This window comes from Myxocyprinus asiaticus, chromosome 11, assembly GCF_019703515.2.
Source record: "Myxocyprinus asiaticus isolate MX2 ecotype Aquarium Trade chromosome 11, UBuf_Myxa_2, whole genome shotgun sequence".
In the NCBI taxonomy this organism is placed as follows: domain Eukaryota; kingdom Metazoa; phylum Chordata; class Actinopteri; order Cypriniformes; family Catostomidae; genus Myxocyprinus; species Myxocyprinus asiaticus.
In genome coordinates this window covers 51,504,982-51,518,397 of record NC_059354.1, presented here as the reverse complement: position 1 = coordinate 51,518,397, position 13,416 = coordinate 51,504,982, and the positions used below count along the sequence as shown (strand labels likewise).

Below are 13,416 nucleotides of genomic sequence, written 5' to 3'. Positions count from 1 at the left end.
CAGGAGCTTGACAGAGGGGTCCTTGGCGATGCAGTCATTGGTGTAGAGGGAGAAGAGTAGTGGGAAGAGCACACATCCCTGGGGGGCACCAGTGCTGATTGTACAGGTGCTAAAAGTGAGTTTCCCTTGTCTCACAAGCTGCTGCCTGTCCGTCAGAAAGCTGGTAATCCACTGACAGATAGACATGGGAACAGAGAGTTGGTGTAATTTATTCTGGAGTATAGCTGGGATGATGGTGTTGAAAGCTGAACTGAAGTCCACAAAAAGGATCCTTACATATGACCCTGGTCTGTCCAGATGTTGCAGGATATGATGCAATCCCATGTTGACTGCATCATCCACAGACCTGTTTGCTCGATAAGCAAATTGAAGGGGATCTAGAAAGGGTCCAGTGATGTTCTTCAGGTGGGCCAACACCAGTCTCTCAAATTATTTCATGACCACAGACATCAGGGCGACAGGTCTGTAGTCATTAAGTCCTGTGATTTTTGGTTTCTTTGGGACAGGAATAATGATTGAGCGTTTGAAGCAGCATGGGACTTCACACTGCTCCAGTGATCTATTGAAGATCTGTGTGAAGATGGAGGCCAGCTGGTTAGCACAGGTTCTAAGACATGCAGGTGAGACGCAATCTGGGCCTGAAGCCTTCCTCATCTTTTGTTTCTGAAAGACGCGGCTCACATCATCTTCACAGATCTTAAGTGCAGGTTGAGTAGCAGGAGGTGGGAGGAGGGGGATTGCAGGAGGTGTTGGTGTTTGTGTGAAGTGAAGGTGAGAGTGGGTGTGGGGTGTGAGATTGGGCCTTTCAAATCTGCAGTAGAACACATTCAGGTCGTCAGCCAGTTGTTGGTCCACCACAGGGTTGGGGGTAGGAGTCCTGTAATTTGTGAGTTGTTTCATGCCACTCCACACTGATGCAGGGTCGTTAGCTGAAAACTTGTTTTTCAGCTTCTCAGAGTATCTTCTTTTAGCCACTCTGATTCCCTTATTCAGTGTGTTCCTGGCCTGACTGTACAAGACTTTATCCCCAACTCTGTAAGCATCCTCTTTGGCCTGACGAAGCTGCCTGAGTTCCGCTGTAAACCACAGTTTGTCGTTGTTGAACTTTAAATAAGTCCTAGTAGGAATGCACATATCCTCACAGAAGCTGATATATGATGTAACAGTATCTGTGAGCTCGTCCAGGTCGGTGGCTGCAGCCTCAAAAACACTCCAATCCGTGCAGTCAAAGCAGGCTTGTAGTTCCAGCTCTGCTTCATTGGTCCATCTCTTTACAGTCCTTACTACTGGCTTGGTTGATTTTAATTTCTGTCTGTAGGTTGGAAGATGATGAACCAGACAGTGATCAGAGAGTCCCAAAGCTGCTCTAGGAACAGAGCGATATGCATCCTTTATTGTTGTGTAGCAATGATCCAGTATGTTCCTGTCTCTGGTGGGGCATGTAATGTGCTGTTTGTATTTGGGCAGTTCACATGTGAGATTTGCTTTGTTAAAATCCCCAAGAATAATAATAACTGAGTCCGGGTATTGTTGTTCTGTGTCTGTGATTTGATCAGCCAGCTGTTGTAGCGCTGTGTTCAAACACGCGTTTGGCGCGATATTCACACTCCCGCAAATATCCCGCGAAAATTCCCACAGCGAGTAGAAAGTCTTACAGTTAATAAAAAGCACTTCCAAATTAGGACAGCACATCCTCTTTAACGTTGTTACATCTGTACACCAACTTTCATTGATATAAAAGCATGTTCCACCGCCTCTCGTTTTCCCCGTTAACCGTTTCCCCGGCCGATGTAACGCGCTGTCTGGAATGGCTTCACTCAGCCAGGTTTCTGTGAAGTACAAGGCAGCAGAGGTTGAAAAGTCCTTGTTTGTGTGGGTGAGGAGATGTAGTTCATCCGTTTTGTTAGGAAGAGAGCGGAGATTCGCTAAGTGAATACTCGGCAGCGTTGTTTGAAATCCACACCTACGGAGTTTGACCAGCGTACAGGCACATCTTCCTTGCCTGCGTCTCCTGAACAACAAAGCCGCGCCTCCAACTAAAATGTCTAGCAAAACATCTGAATATTCAAAAACCGGGAAAAGATTGACTGATATATGCTGTTGAATGTTCAGCAGTTCGTCTCTGTTAAAACTGATTGGAAAAAGATTACTAAACACAGCACAAACAAACAAAAATAACAAAAGAACTGAGGAGCTCCACACCGAGGCGGCCATCCGTGGCGCCATCGTGATGATCAATCATCATCACACAGTGGTGTAATGGGGCTGTAGGTAAAGAAGATCTTAATGTTAAGGACAAACAGTTTAAACAATCATTATAACAGGGTCTTCTCTCTATTATATGACTTCTGTAGAAAGCTAATGTTCTCAGTTCACTTCACTGAATGAAGACAAATCCAGTGCACACAAGCAGGTTCAAGTCTGTTTCATATAACTCCTAACCACAATTAAAATGTTTGTGTGTAGTTTCTTTAAGAGGCCATTTATTTTCAGACTGTAACTCCTAGAGATTCGAAGCTACATCCACCAAAATTGGGATAGTCCTTCAACCTGTTGAGACTTGGGATGATTTATCTTTTCAAACTGATTGGATTTACGGTTGTCCTGAAGCAGATTATCAAATATTCAAAAAATCCCATGACTTCTATACATCTACAGTATGTCTAGTAAATGCCAAGCAACCACATAGCTTTCAAACGTAATTTTTTTAACTATTCAGCTTAAATCAACTCCAGACTTGATGACTGAAGGTTTATTTTTACTTTCAGATAAGGGTTTTGTCAAGATAACATTCAATGTTTGTCTCAACAAACATTTCTAGTTTCTCTATTCAATACAAACACTGAAATAAAGAAAAAATGAATATCATAATGTTTGCCAAATGTGTTATATGTGGCTTCAGTGGTGTTCTTGTTTACATTCAATTGTTTTCTCCACATTGGTGAGGAACTTCAGGCCTTGCAAAGACAGAAACATGTTTAGGTTTATGTCCTGTTTCACCAAGAAGCAAATCTAAAGTTCCAGCGTCGATATTCTAGAAGAATTTCAGTTATGGAGAAGCTAAAGAAGCTGTTCAGTCCTTGTAGAAACCTGGTCTGTCGCCAGCAGAACTCCTTAAGAGTCATGATGTACAGGGTGAAAAGTTGAATTCAAAGTCACGATAAGTTTAGAAGCTGCTATTGGGCCATACAGCACCTCAAGGTACAGAAATAATATATGATCAAACATGCATACAGCAGACATAGTCTCGAGTTTCCTCCTGAACAGGCACCAAAAGAAAAGACTTGAAAGCATGAAATCAATAATCTGCTTTTACAAATATCAAGTTTTCAAAGTTATGATATAGGAGATGAATCCAAACAGACAAAAATGTCAAGAATGACTGTGAAGTAGATGTTCAATAAGTTAAATTATGACACAGGACACCATATTCAGGGCCTCATTACCTAAAAGCATTGTAAGCCTAAGTAGATCGTAGAAATCATCTTACGATTCATCTTAGCTTTGCGGTCCATTTCCCAAAGCATCGTAACTGAAGTAGTTCTTTAAAATGCTCGTAGATTTACGATTGCTCTGGAGTAATCGTACAGCGCTAAGAGCATCGTTAGCACACATACTTATCCAGACACCTGCAGGAAAAATGTGAAATTACACCTGATACAATTTAAAATACCTATAGCTACACTTTATGCAAAAATTTTAATATCAGGATACCTATGTTTTATTTATTTTAATTTTAACAGACATGCCTAATAATAATAATAATAGAGAAATGCATAAAATAGTCTATATAAATGGATAAATAGATTAATTAGTAAACAAATGAAGTTATTTGTGTGGACTAGTTGGTAACAGCAAAGTGGTGGCATGATTGATGCAGACAACTGTATAAATTAAAATGCATTGCGATGCAAATGCATGCAGATAAAAAAATAAAAAAAATCAATAACTGCATGAAAATCATCTCATCATCCTTGTCTCCGCTTCCTATATGACACCCAAAGGCGCTCTTACCAGCACTACAAGTTGTGTAGCACCGCACATGCAGCATTGCTGTCACCGTTATCAATTTTGGGAGTAAAGAGCAGACCTCCGTTTTATTGGTGAATGTTCCTACAGCGCATCTTCTAAACGTCTCCTTGTTTTGCACCGAGTGATAACACAGTGAACCTCGTAATATTCAATTAATGCTTGTAATTAGCAGGATCATACACAGGGATTCCACTGTCCTCACTAATCCTGGAAGCTTTCATATCAAGAGAAAATTGTGAAAATATTACACATGCACACCTAATTATGGAAGTAGATTAATTAAAAGAAATAGATCGACCTGCACAAAATTATTGTAAAACAATATGCAAATATGTAGTTAATTAGATCGAATATTTAAGAAAAAGGTAAATTACAAATGATTGTAAAGTTACACACAAATACAATTAAATTACAATGACGAGCAGCACTATACGGTCACATTTCAGCACTGTCACACGGACAGCGACTCTCTTGCGTAGCACTTAAGGCGTGTCCTTGCACATTCATGTTAAGTGCAGTTTTGGGAAACGCACATAAAAAAAATAACGAACGTTCGTAAAATCACTCGTAGAAAACGCTCTTAACCATTAAGATTGATCGTTACTGGGAAACGGGGCCCAGTTCAGTTGTTTTGATGAAACAGGTAGCAGGTTATCACATTGCTTTTTTTTTTTTATCATTTATTTACTGCGAAAGAGTTCTTTATCAGGGTCAATGACAAATAATGTTGTCCGAGGTGATAAAAATTAGAAATCTTAAAAAAAAAAAAAATTAAAACAAGTTCATAAAAATAATATCTTTGCGTCCATGTTTGTTTCATACATTTTTTGAAAAACATAATATATATATATATATATATATATATATACATACTGTATATTTAATGACTTAAAAGTGGTGTCGTGTAACCATAAAATTTAATGTTTTACAACACTTTCCTTGCTCCTTGAATATGAGTATACACAATGTAATCATCAATTCCCAAAAAGTTTTCAAACATATAGTTTTTTTTTTCCAAATATCAGGAATAAAGACATTTTCTAAGGTTTACTCCAATTGAAGAAATATGCTTTTTAAAGAAAAATGCCCAAATATCTGATATGTTTAAAAACTCATGAGGATCTTTTAAGAAAGGGGTTTTCTTGTCACTTTACAGCAGAATGGCAACTTAAGGCCTTGTCCACACTAATATTTTTCTCTCCGTTTTGGCCTTCCGTTCACACCGAGATGGCGTTTTGTCCGCGAAAATTTAGCTTTTTGAAAACGCACTCCAAAGTGGATACATTTGAAAACGCCGTTTTTGCGTTGTAGTGTGGACTGTTGCTTTTGAAAACGATGATGCATTTTTATGCAGTTTTGGCTACTCTCCAGCTTGATTGCGTTGTTAAAGATTAATGTCAGTTTGTACATCAGCTTACATTTCTTCAAAGGAGACGGGATGTTTACTCGCAGTTGTTGTTCAGCGGCGGAACGCGAGGACAGTTGCGTTTTCAGACCGTACATGGAGCGGAGATTTTGGGTGAGACCTGGACGCACCCGTGGGTGGTGGGATAATTTTGTACATAAAATGATCGTGCCTGAGGAGTGCTGTGAGGACTTTAGGACGTCTAGGGACTCTCTATATCATCTGAGTGAACTTCTACGACCTCATATTCAAGGCCAGACAACACGACTGAGATCACCGGTGGATGTTGTTACAAATGTTGCATGTACTCTATACTACTTAAGCGACGAAGGTAGACTCCGAAAAACGGCGAATGCGTTTGGATTAGCCAGACAAACTGTGTCTAAAATAATCAGAGAAGTGTGCAGAGCTATTACATTACACCTGGGTCCCGAGTATGTTTGTCCGTCCATTTAAAAAAACTCAGTGCCTTTCCTCGACATAATATTTCAAAGAGGTGGAAAGTAAATAAACGCCTGACGGAAATGACGCATGTCGAAGCGTCTTACGTTTTACTCATGCGCAGTACAGGGACGCAAGTGTTTTCAGACGTTTCCGTGTGGATGAGCAACTTTTGGAAAACACTTGATAACGCTAATGTGGACGGAGAGCGTTTTGAAATGAAAACGCCATTTTCAAATGTATCCAGATTAATGTAGACATAGCCTGAATGTTGGTTACATTCAGAAAAAAATGCCAAAATGATTTTGAACTCAGAAATTACAAACATGTTCATCATAGTAGAGGTTTCTAAGGTAACTGTTTTGTGTGAATTGCATTTTAAATGTATTTTTTGTGTTTATTTTTTATTTCCACCCCAATTTGTAATGCCCAATTCCCAATGCGCTCTAAGTCCTCGTGGTGGCGTAGTGACTCAATCCGGGTGGCGGAGGACGAATCTCAGTTGCCTCCGCGTCTGAGACCATCAATCTGTGCATTTTATCATGTGGCTTGTTGAGCGTGTTACCGTGGAGACGTAGCGTGTGTGGAGGCTTCATGCTTAACTCACCACACGCCTCACCGAGAGCGAGAACCATATTATAGTGACCACGAGGAGGTTACCCCATGTGACTCTACCCTCCCTAGAAACCGGGACAATTTGGTTGCTTAGGGGACCTGGCTGGAGTCACTCAGCACACCCTGGATTCGAACTCGTGACTCCAGGTGTGATAGTCAGCGTCAATACTCGCTGAGATACCCAGGCCCTGCATTTTAGATGTATTTTTGAATAATTTAATAGATCTGGACCAAAAAACAAAAACAAAAAAAAAGCGCATCAAGTATTTACATCAAACCTTTACAGACAACAAAGTATTGGTGAAATATTCTCTGTCTCAAGCATTATTTGTATATTACAGCACCATCTTGCATTATTGTTAACACGTGTGTTGCCTTTAACTTACAAAATGCAATACCTGTGACTATAACTGATGCTCCAAAGTACAAAACAGTTCATAAAGACAACAAAAAGTGCTGTGGCGGTGTTGGTTCTGCGTGAGATGGAGCACAAAGGCCGGTGTTCAAGAGCTCAGGGTGGTTTGTGGTGTCTGGAAAGGAGGGTGCCGTCTGCATCCTGGATTTACTGTGAAGCTCAAATGCTTTTCAACTTTTGATGATTTTAATTACAGAGTGCCTGTCACATTTTCTATGAAAGCAAAGCAAAGAGAGAGAAAAAAGACACTTGATGTGCACCAGTAGCTCTGGGTGGATAAAGCTTTGTGTCTTTTCACGTGCACTGCAGCCTGTCCCACCTTCAGCCTTTGATTTCTCACAAGCCTCAGATGACGTGACAGACACACAGTTTCATCAGTCATTCAATTCTAAGTGCTGATGCATTTGGCCACTGGTTACAAGTTTACTTCAGGACTTAAGCATATGGCCCCAGCCAGAACGAGAGGCATCAGTTGTGATCACCTCTCTGTGACATAGAACCAATCAAACTCATGACTCCAGAAAATCCTGTGGACGCCACTTTCTCAGTGCAGAGTACTAATAAACAGGCTTGATCTACAGCATATGCACTTTCGCAGTTTTCTAGCTCTACCGGGATGTTTTGATCGGATTTGTGACGGAAATGACACAATGTCTAACGTGCAGAGTTGTGTTAGGCCTGAAACATGTAGCTAATCAAAACTATGCAACAAATGCTGCCGATTGAGTTTGTGTTGAACCGTTATGAATCGTGGAACACTTCTACATTCAGTATAAAGGCCCCTGCATACTCACGGAGAAGTTTTTCTTTGTTCTTCACTCATGGCCAAAAAGAAGTTCAAAACAGCTGAGCAACAACATACTGTTTGCGAACATTCAGACACCAGCAACACCACTGTGGGAGACGTTTAGAAGAGCCTTTACATATGAGGACTCTCAAGATGACTTGTAAAATATCAACTGATGTGACATTAAAATGTGCTATCAATGACTTCATGCCTCATTCTATTCACACGAGATCAGTAAAAGAAGCTGTTTTAACTACTCGATGATTATATAATCCTATTTGTTGACTTCAGTTCAGCCTTCAATACCATCATGCCTGATCTTCTCTCAACTAAACTGACCCAGCTCTCCGTACCCACTCCCCCCTCACCATTCTAAACAGCACTGTCGCAGCAGGAGTCATTCAGGTTCCTGGGGTCTACCATCTCTCAGGACCTGAAGTGGGAGACCCATATGGACTCCACTGTGAAGAAGGCTCAGCAGAGGTCGTACTTCCTTCACCAGCTGAGGAAGTTCAACCTGTCACAGGAGCTGCTGGCACAGCTCTACTCGGCCGTCATTGAGTCTGTCCTGTGTACATCTATAACTGTCTGGTTTGGTTCAGCTACGAAATCAGACAGAAGGAAACTACAACGGACAGTCAAGACTGCTGAGAGGATTATTGGTGCCCCCCTACCCACCCTCCAAACCTGTACATTTCCAGAGTGAGGAAACGTGCAGGACCCCACACACCCTGCCCACTCCCTCTCTGAACTGTTGCCCTCTGGCTGGCTCTACAGAGCACTGAGCGCCAGGACAACCAGGCACAAGAAAATTTTTTAGGCCATTTTCCACATGAACAATTAAACTGCCTTCAGGACTCACATAGTGCAATAATGTATAAATATCTCATGTACATATGTAAATTTACTCATATTTAATTCAATGACTGTACATACCCCTACATTGCACATATACTACCGATTGCACATGTACATACACCATTCTATGTTATATGTCCAATTATTTGTGTCTATTTATACTCTTACCTTGTTTTATATTCTGTCTCACTGTAATGTTCTGTGTGCAATTCCTTTTGTATGTGAGTACGCTTTGCATTAAAGCTCATTCTGATTCTGATAAAGTAATATCATTCTTATATTCATCATGTTTATATTCTGCATTAATGGCACTATTGTGCTAATATGCTATAAGCGTACATAATATGCACCAATTACACTGTTATTGTACAGTACTTTAGGATGACACTGATTCTACTGCAAAGATGGGTGTATAAAAGTGTGTTAATGGGTAGAATACAGACAAAAGAATGATGACTAGAGGCATCTCACTTTGGGGAGATGTGTGAATGACTTCTGGCTGCAGATGGGACATGAGTGAAGCCACATTTCAAACAATAGAGTGAATGGACACTTAAGAGTAGAGTTGATTTGATTCCTTTTGTAGACTAATTAAACTAATTAAAAGATGCATGATATTTTCTTGGAAGATGTCTCTAAGCGAACTGTTGTACAGATGTAGGTAAATTTGCACCAGCTCGTTAATAACTCGCTGGTGTGTTCATGTTGACTGATCTTAACTGACTGAATAGGAATCAGCTGTTCGGCCTCAAAGTAGGTGGAGCTCCAGGTCATGCCTACCGATGAAGAGGACGAATGGCAGTAAGAAGGTGTTTAGCAGCCGGTACAAAGTAATTCTGAAAGTTTGTGCTGGCTAGCTGTTACGTACAATCGAAACAAACAAAAACACCGTTTCGGCCAGACTTAGTTCTATATGACGTCACACCCATTTGCATGCCGGGCCTTAAAGGATAAGTTTAAGGGTAACCCAAAAATGAAAATTCTCTCATGATTTACACATCTGGCATGGCTTAAATGGCCTTCTTCAGCAGAACTGAAGTGAAGATTTTGTTTTGTTTTTTTGCAAGTAAACAGGTGCCATCAGGCTGCTGGCTATTTGACGGCTCAAAAGGCATATTTAGGCAGCATAAAAGTAATCCACACGACTCCAGTTGATCAACTAATGTCTTCTGAAGCAAACCGACAGGTTGCTGTAAGAAACAAATCGATATTTAATTTTTTTAAACGGTGCTTCTGGCCAGTGCTGGGATGCTGTTTGAAATGAACTCTCTCTCGTGTGACGTTCGTTCCCCTGTTGTACACAAAGCGTGTGCTTCCGACTTCTTGCGTCAACGCGCCATTGCGCTAACTTCACTGATGCGTCAACTGCTGGCAGGAAGCGATTTTATAAAGTTAAGAAGGTTTTCATTAGGGGGCCTGGGTATCTCAGCGAGTAAAGACGCTGACTATCACACCTGGATTCACGAGTTTGAATCCAGGGTGTGCTGAGTGACTCCAGCCAGGTCTCCTAAGCAACCAAATTGGCCCGGTTGCTAGGGAGGGTAGAGTCACATGGGGTAACCTCCTCGTGGTCGCTATAATGTGGTTCTCGCTCTTGGTGGGGCACGTGGTGAGTTGTGCATGGATGCTGCGAAGAATAGCGTGAAGCCTCCACACACGCTACGTCTCCACGGTAACACGCTCTACAAGCCACGTGATAAGATGTGCGGATTGACGGTCTCAGACGCGGAGGCAACTGAGATTCGTCCTCCACCACCTGGATTGAGGCGAGTCACTACACCACCACGAGGACTTAAGAGTGCATTGGGAATTGGGCATTCCAAATTGGGGAGAAAAAAAAGATAACTAAGTTAACGTGGAACCAGCAACTTATCAGCGCGGTAAACACTAGCCACTGGATAGCACCGAGAAGCACCACGTGTTATTGACAGATTGTGAAAATATATCCAATGTAATGCAAAAACTCACCAAACGGTGACAAAATAATCCAAAAGGCTTATGAGCATGCTGTCACAGCTTGCGAGGATGATACTTTGCTGCTCTGGTAAGCTGTACTTGACAGCGTGGATTCACACAAAGAATAACGACCTACCTCTATCGGGCGAGAAAGCGATTGAGAATGAACGCTGAGCTAATGTGGCTATTATCCTCGAAGCTCAGCCTACGTTTGTATGTGCTCTCGACCTATCTAGCTGGTGCTGCGATAATCCACTAGTGCTTAAGCACCGCCTCTGGCAGTAAGTTGGAATGAAACAGAATTTAACTTCGGTTATGCTGAAGAAGGAAAGTTAAACTTACCTTTAAGCCATCCCAGATGTGTACATCATGAGAGAATTTTCCTTTTTGGGTGAACTAATCCTTTAAAGATGGGTAAACAGCACTCTGCTCCTCCACTCTGTCAGAAGCATTAAATGCTCACTGTATTTTATATCACAGCCCTTTGTGGTTTAGAAAGCCTACAGAAATGTCACGATTTTAGATTGTTCAGCTCTATATCATTCCGACATTTGAAAGTTTGGTAGTTTAAAAATATTTTTTGAGCGTTTATCATCTTTTAGAACTGTCCATACATAACGCCAGTTTTCTTCATTAACATAAAAACAAATATAATCAAACCAGAGTTTTTCTTGCATTGAAAATTTTTAGGCAGCCACCCAAGCAAAATTTCAGGCTGCCAAAGCAAATGTAATGATATTCATCTTAGTTTTGTGCTAGTCGCTGAAGCCTTTTTTTTGCTTGAGTTTGGCGTGAGCAATCATAAGACTTGTGCAAGTGATGCACTCTGCTCTATCTAACTATATCTCTGGAGCGCACACACGTCAACCGGGCTTCCCTCGATATTACGGTGCAGACCACAAAACTGATGCAACCCATTTGAACTGTACTGAAAATTTTCTGTTTTGTCAAACCTCTCAAAAAGCTGGACAGCTTGACATTATAAACAACACGGACGAGGAAAAGAGACTTGTGCCAAGTGCCAGAATAAAGGTTGTTCAAATTGCACATCACTCTTACTAAATGTATCATGACTTTACAGGAGTAACAGTAACTGTAAAAGCTTCTAAATGTGTTTAGCATGCTATTTTTTTGTAACAAATACTACAATTGATCTTTTTATAAAGACTAACAACACTGACCAAACTAACGAGGAACCATCCATGGTCTTACCTTTACTTATGGCATTGCACTGTAAAAATAAATGCAAGTACATAAGTTTAACAGTCTGGATATCCAAGACTTATGCACAAAAATGGACAACATTTTTCAGTGTCAAATTCAAATGGTTCCAGATGCCTAGATGCTCGTATTCAATAAACATGAAATGCAATTAAGAAATTATGTTATATGTGAATTAATGAATTGTAATTAAACCAGCTTGAAGCATGTGGATGATCATTTGTGTCAGCCACCATCAAAGTCCATATTTGACCCATGCAGGAAAAACCCTGCAAACAAACAAATATTATAGCTACTGTATGTTGGAGAGGAAACCCTTTTCATTTCTGTGTTTGCATTTCAATTCACAGAGTTCATAAAGTGTGTTGTTTCCCAAAACCAGTTTTGTTACGTTTCACTTTTTAATAATAATAATAATAAAAAGATTCACTGAGAAAACAAGATGCAATTACAAAGAAGTCAAATAAAACATAAGAAATCAGGTCAGTTGCGATTCATTTTTACAATTCTTTCGATTCATGTAGACTTGTTTGTAACTCCAGCAGCGCGTGCGTTGATCTCTATAGGCTGTATTGGTATTTCTTCACTACAGACTGCCTGTCAGATCATCGGATATATTCTTAAACATCCGTCTTTTTTTCTCTCTTTTAACTTTCGGACTTATTTCCGTTCAAATGTGCACGTCTCATCTGCATGCAGGACTCTCCCTCACATCTCATCACATCTTAGCTTGGGACAGCCAAGCAATTACCATGACATAATACCAGGGCAATTAATAAATTACCCACACCAGTTTACCTTACCCATGCAATGTCCACATCAAACAGCGCGCGACTCAGTTAACAGAATCTTATGCATCCTTTACGAAACAATTTGCGGCATTGTTTGGACCACCTTCAAAGCATGCACCAAAATGCAACATCATAAATAGATATGTTGCCTGTTCTGTTCCACAAAAGTAAAAACTGTTAGACCACGTAGCCTACTTAAAATAGGACTCCCATAGTCGGTACAATTTAAACAAGCCTAGAATGTAATGTAAACACATGTTTGCATGTTGTATCGGTCTGTGTGCGTCTAATTGAAGCAGGAATTTCCCTGCAACAGTGCATTCCTGAAGCGCCTTACCTGAAGACGGTGAGCTGAGCACTGGATCACTGCACTTCAGCACAAACTTGAGTTCTTCTGGATTACAACGGCTTTGAAATTCACACATGAAGTTTTAAACAGATGTCTGAATAGAAAAGATCATTTGTGCACGCGAATATCCGCAGCAAACCGCCTGTGAAATCTCTGTCGCCCTCTTAAAGTGTGTCGTGCTTCCTTCAGTCTGACTCCACCTCGAACAGTGAGAGATGCTCTCCGCCCAAAACTGTCAGAATGAACCTGAGACAGGTAACAGTGTGCCCTGTTCAATGCTGCAGGAGAACTCTGCCCACTAGTGGTGCCAACCTCAACCTCTCTGGCTTGATGAACAGCAGACAAACCAAACAGAAAGATAAGTCAAGCAGTGTCATCAGCATTAAATACATGTTTATTTACAAGATGTGAGAGATTTACAAAGTGAGTTCTTACTGCAAACTTCAGGCGGGGGGTTTAAGGGCCTTTCTGGTGTCCCAGCTCATTTGAACACATAAGAGAACAGTATAATTATTCCCTATGAAATGTATGATGTTCTAACAAGTA

At 40.8% G+C, this 13,416-nt stretch overlaps 1 protein-coding gene across 2 annotated transcripts in view; it reads right to left on the bottom strand.

Moving 5' to 3' along the window:
- The window catches only part of edar (ectodysplasin A receptor), a 62,467-nt gene extending 49,447 nt beyond the window's left edge, over positions 1-13,020 (bottom strand). For both annotated transcript variants that reach the window (XM_051710672.1, XM_051710673.1), the window contains exon 1: positions 12,859-13,020. The gene's annotated coding sequence lies outside the window, so the exon portion shown is untranslated. The remainder of the gene's footprint in view (positions 1-12,858) is intronic.
- Positions 13,021-13,416: the final 396 nt, after the last annotated feature.